We start from the raw sequence: 6,426 nt of genomic DNA on the forward strand, positions 1-6,426 counted from the left end.
ATCATTAAGGTGTTGGGATTCAAAGCATGATGCAGCTCGATGGGCAAGTTCTCGTCATTTTTAACACTTAGTAGCAAGCTCCTCCCATTCATGAATGTCAATCTTGCCACACTTCAAGGAGAGATTCAGTGTGTCTTTGATGTCTTCTTTGTCCTCCCCAGAACATCGGTCGTTTGAGAGTTGAGAGAACAGGACCTGGTGGGAGAGACGGTTTCCGGCAATCTGGACACTGTCTGGTCAAGTAAAGTTATGTGAGAGCCCCATAACTATTTACAATCCACCTGACAAGTGGCCATTCATTTCAAGATCAACTGCCCTCTGCTGTCAGTATTAAATATTGCCGAGGTGGAAAACTCTAAAACAAAAACAGAATTACCTGGAAAAACTCAGCGGGTCTGGCAGCATCGGCGGAGAAGAAAAGAGTCGACGTTCCGAGTCCTCATGACCTTTCAACAGAACTGAGTAAAATTAGGAGAGGGGTGAAATATAAGCTGGTTTAAGGTGCGGTGGCGGGGGGGAGAGAAGTTGGTGGGGATGGTTGTAGGGACAAGCAAGCAGTGATAGGAGCAGATAATCAAAAGATGTCACAGACAAAGGAACAAAGAGGTGTCAAAGGTGGTGATATTATCTAAAAGAATGTGCTAATTAAGAATGGATGGCAGGACACTCAAGGTACAGCTCTAGTGGGGGTGGGGTGGAAAGACTGACAGGGCATTACAGGTATAGATTTAAAAATAATGGAAATAGGTGGGAAAAGAAAAATCTATATAAATTATTGGAAAAAACAAAAGGGAGGGGGAAGAAACGGAGAGGGGGTGGGGATGGAGGAGGGAGTACAAGATCTAAAGTTGTTGAATTCAATATTCAGTCCGGAAGGCTGTAAAGTGCCTAGTCGGAAGATGGAAAACTCTAACCACAGTTGCCTCCGTGTCAAAACTAAACGGACTTCCATAGATTGACATGATCTGTAGTTTGTGGAAGACTGCAGTGTCATTGCCCACCCTGCACAAGGCTTGTAAGCCACTCACAATCTCTAAAATTCTGCACAGAAGAAACTTGGCCTGCCCTTGAATGTTGCCAAAACTAAACATATGTAACAATGCAACACAGGCCAGTCAAGTGGAACCCTATGGAGAGTGTATGAGCATGATAAAGATGAGGTTGATAAAACAGGAGGCATGAAAAGCCAGGACAGGAAGAGCTCATTCTGAGCTCCACTCTCTAAACGAAGAGTTCATTGGCTGACCAGTCCTCACGGATTTATAAATTAGTACTTCTCAAACATTTTCGTCCGTGGATCAGTTAGCTCCAACAAAAGACTCCATGGACCATCGACTGGGTCTAGCCCACTCACTCTCACTGAAAACTCCTGCTCAGAATTAATGAGAAGAATGATGTTTCTTTTGATAAGACAATGAGGTGATGGTCTGGTTCCAAGCTGGAGAGCTTCAGCCTCACATCTGGCTCCATGGTCAACTGGTTTCTCTTTGTTTCCAGCTTCACAAGTGCTGTATATCTCCCAGTTGTATGTTGTAACAGTAACTTAAATCTTGCTTCTCGTTGTAATCCGTTGTCATGGGCACTCATGTTGGACGAGCTGCTCTGGTTGTGTCACATTATCCCAGTGGTGGTGGTGCTGAGGATTCTGGCCTGTCCTCTCTTATGGCCTTGGCTGTGGCATTGCCGGTCAGTGACTTGCCTTTTGGATCAGCTGTGAACCAGCTGGAGGACCCTCCTGGACCACCAGTGGCTGGTGGACCACGCCTGGAGAATCACTGATCTATATAAAGCCTTCACTGTGAGTCCGGATCTCAGTGTGAGGAGTTCACTTTTACTCTGTTTATTGCCAGCTCAAACCTCTAAAATGTTATTTAATGTGGGGGATTACACAGTGAAGAGGTCATTCAGACACTTGTCCATTGTCTTTCCCTCAGCCCCAATATTTAGGGTTTAGATGCTCGTTTTTTTTCAGTTTTCTGACTGCTTTCCAGATGTACTTGCAGCCTGAGAGTGAGAACGGGGCAGATTCAGTCTAATTGGACTATTACCTGAAAAGGAAGAATGTGCAAGATTACCGGTCAAGGCGGGAATTGGCACGAGGTGAATTGCTCTTGGGGAGAGCCGGGTGCAGACTTGATGGGCCGAATGGCACCTTTCTGTGTTGTAACAATTCTGTACCTTAGGAATCAGCACCCGATGGGGTATTAAAGGTTACACTGTTCGGTCCGATGGGAATTCAGTGACTGTTCCGCATCACAGTTTATTGCCATGTAAGATCAGTGATGTTTTGGGCTTAAATCTACCTCCCCCAGGATGGCACCTTTATAACTGATCTCACTAGGGCTCCATCTCTGCCCGGAGCTCTCTCTCTCTCTCAAAATCAATGTCTTCCTCAGCTCAGGCTTCCTCGTGCATTTCACAAGTACAAATAGAGAGTATTCGTGAAAGTGTTTAATTGCTAACGATTTGCTATGTCTGATTTCATTTCATCCAACACTGACTTCACTTTCAAACCTCTGTGTTAATCCGAGTGTGCGTTCACAGGGAGAGAAACGGAGAGATTTGGATGCTGGAGGGGTGGTCTCTGGACCTCCTGCTCAAAGGCTGAAGTCCTCCCTCCCACTTTTCGTGATCCAGATAGGCTGCTCCGGGAAGGTGACTCAATGAGATTGAGTCCAGCTACTTCCCTGGGAGGAGCAGAGACCGATGGTAAAGGGAGGCGGGACGGCCAGGAACTGGGAGAACTCAGCTATATAAAGGAGAGCGAGTGAAAAGAACAGAGAGGCAGAGAGAAAGAAAGAGAGAGAGAGCGAGGGACACAGAGAGACAGAGAGGGGGTGGGGTGAGGGTGCACAGAGAGGGAGGGGGACGGGGAGAGAGAGAGGAGTGAGAGAGAGAGAGAGGGACAGAGAGAGAGAAAGGGGGGCAGAGAGAGGCAGAGAGGGACAGAGAGAGAGACAGAGAGAGGAGTTGGCACATTCTCTCACTCTTCTAATTCAAGCCAAGTACAGGAGCCCAGAGTGTGGGTTAACCCGGGAAGAGGAGATAATTCGAAGGGTTTATTCGATCAGGATAGCGGACAGAGTGAGAGAAAGGGAGGAATATATTGAAAGAACCAGGACAGAGAGAGAGAGAGAGAGAGAGGAAGCTGGAAGGGAGGAAGCGAGGGATCTGATGTGCCACTCTCCAGGATGGAGCCCTTGCTGTGGAGTAACTTTGTCCTCCTGCTGCTGTTACTCATGGGGCTCTCCCCAGGTAAGATTTCTGACCTCCTCCTGTTGCTGCCGCTGTCTCACTCACTGGCACAGCCCAGAATTTAAACTGAAAGGTTATCATCCAGGACAGAACTGACTCCCAGCAATCTCGATCTAACTACACCCCAGAACAGGAAATGTTGCCTCTCACACTCACTCACATTAATATTGTCACACTCACACGCTGACATTGTCACCCACTCTCTCACTAACATTCACTCACACACTCCCACTAATAATCTCATACAATCTCACTAATATTCACTCACACACTCCCACTAATACTCTCATACAATCTCACTAATATTCACTCACACACTCCCACTAATACTCTCATACAATCTCACTAATATTCACTCACACACTCCCACTAATATTCTCTCATACAATCTCACTAATATTCACTCACACACTCCCACTAATATTCTCTCATACAATCTCACTAATATTCACTCACACACTCCCACTAATATTCTCTCATACAATCTCACTAACATTCACTCACACACTCCCACTAATAATCTCATACAATCTCACTAATATTCACTTACACACTCCCATTAATATTCTCATACAATCTCACTAATATTCACTCACACACTCCCACTAATATTCTCTCATACAATCTCACTAATATTCACTCACACACTCCCACTAATACTCTCATACAATCTCACTAATATTCACTCACACACTCCCACTAATATTCTCTCATACAATCTCACTAATATTCACTCACACACTCCCACTAATACTCTCATACAATCTCACTAATATTCACTCACACACTCCCACTAATATTCTCTCATACAATCTCACTAATATTCACTCACACACTCCCACTAATATTCTCTCATACAATCTCACTAATATTCACACACACACTCCCACTAATATTCTCTCATACAATCTCACTAATATTCACTCACACACTCCCACTAATATTCTCTCATACAATCTCACTAATATTCACTCACACACTCCCACTAATATTCTCTCATACAATCTCACTAATATTCACTCACACACTCCCACTAATATTCTCTCATACAATCTCACTAATATTCACTCACACACTCCCACTAATATTCTCTCATACAATCTCACTAATATTCACTCACACACTCCCACTAATATTCTCTCATACAATCTCACTAATATTCACTTACACACTCCCACTAATATTCTCATACAATCTCACTAATATTCACTCACACACTCCCACTAATATTCTCTCATACAATCTCACTAATATTCACTCACACACTCCCACTAATATTCTCTCATACAATCTCACTAATATTCACTCACACACTCCCACTAATATTCTCTCATACAATCTCACTAATATTCACTTACACACTCCCACTAATATTCTCTCATACAATCTCACTAATATTCACTCACACACTCCCACTAATATTCTCATACAATCTCACTAATATTCACTCACACACTCCCACTAATATTCTCATACAATCTCACTAATATTCACTCACACACTCCCACTAATATTCTCTCATACAATCTCACTAATATTCACTCACACACTCCCACTAATATTCTCTCATACAATCTCACTAATATTCACTCACACACTCCCACTAATATTCTCTCATACAATCTCACTAATATTCACTCACACACTCCCACTAATATTCTCTCATACAATCTCACTAATATTCACTCACACACTCCCACTAATATTCTCTCATACAATCTCACTAATATTCACTCACACACTCCCACTAATATTCTCTCATACAATCTCACTAATATTCACTCACACACTCCCACTAATATTCTCATACAATCTCACTAATATTCACTCACACACTCCCACTAATATTCTCTCATACAATCTCACTAATATTCACTCACACACTCCCACTAATATTCTCTCATACAATCTCACTAATATTCACTCACACACTCCCACTAATATTCTCTCATACAATCTCACTAATATTCACTCACACACTCCCACTAATATTCTCTCATACAATCTCACTAATATTCACTCACACACTCCCACTAATATTCTCTCATACAATCTCACTAATATTCACTCACACACTCCCACTAATATTCTCATACAATCTCACTAATATTCACTCACACACTCCCACTAATATTCTCATACAATCTCACTAATATTCACTCACACACTCCCACTAATATTCTCTCATACAATCTCACTAATATTCACTCACACACTCCCACTAATATTCTCTCATACAATCTCACTAATATTCACTCACACACTCATACGGGCTGGAAACGTTAACTCTGTTTCTCTCTCCACAGATGCCGCCAGACATGATGAATTTTCCAGCATTTTCTGTTTTTATTTCTGTTTTATTGAAATAACTAATAACAACTAATATTGTTACTCAGTATCTCACACTCTCGCTCACTCACATTCTCCTACACTCATTCTCACACTCACTGTCGCACACTCTCACATTCAGCCTCTCTCACACTCACTCTTTTGCACACACACATTCTCACTCACCCCCTCACTCTCACACACTCTAAAGCCCTTTCTTGATGTTTTTTTTTTTAAAATCGCATTACTTCTCAATCCATTTATGTCTTTTTCACATAACGAACGATCCAGAAATCTGTGCTTCCATCTTACCTGATGCTGGTGAGTGTCGTAACAGCTTTAACTTCTGAAACTACCCTGGTTGTGGTCAGATGGACTCAGCACTGAGAATTTCGGTGATCACTGGGAAACAGTTCATTCTGTCGAATCCTTAAAACTGAAGGAACTTTCTAAATGTAGGAGTTTGATTTTGGGACATGTATCATACATCGCATTTATTTCCTTTCCTTTGTATAACTGAGGTGTGATCAGCTTTTACAGATGCTAATGACTTTTTCTTAGGAACGAGTTCTGAGTTTGACTTGAATCTTGTTGGGCGACGGGTTGATGTCGAAATATCTTCACATTCTTCTGAAGATGCAGCCCGATGCCACATCAGAAGGCCCGGCGATTTGGAGGCTATTAGATTTTAAAGGTGTATTTAGACGAGGGTGGGGTTATTTCTGGATCAGGCCGTAAGGACTTGGCAAACTCACCCTCGGTCTGTCTGCAGCTAACTTGACAAGAGTCAGCCTGACAAATCAGTCACTGAGAGTTTCTAACTGCAACATTACAGAGTATCCA

This window comes from Cetorhinus maximus, chromosome 13 (assembly GCF_964194155.1).
Source record: "Cetorhinus maximus chromosome 13, sCetMax3.hap1.1, whole genome shotgun sequence".
Taxonomy (NCBI): domain Eukaryota; kingdom Metazoa; phylum Chordata; class Chondrichthyes; order Lamniformes; family Cetorhinidae; genus Cetorhinus; species Cetorhinus maximus.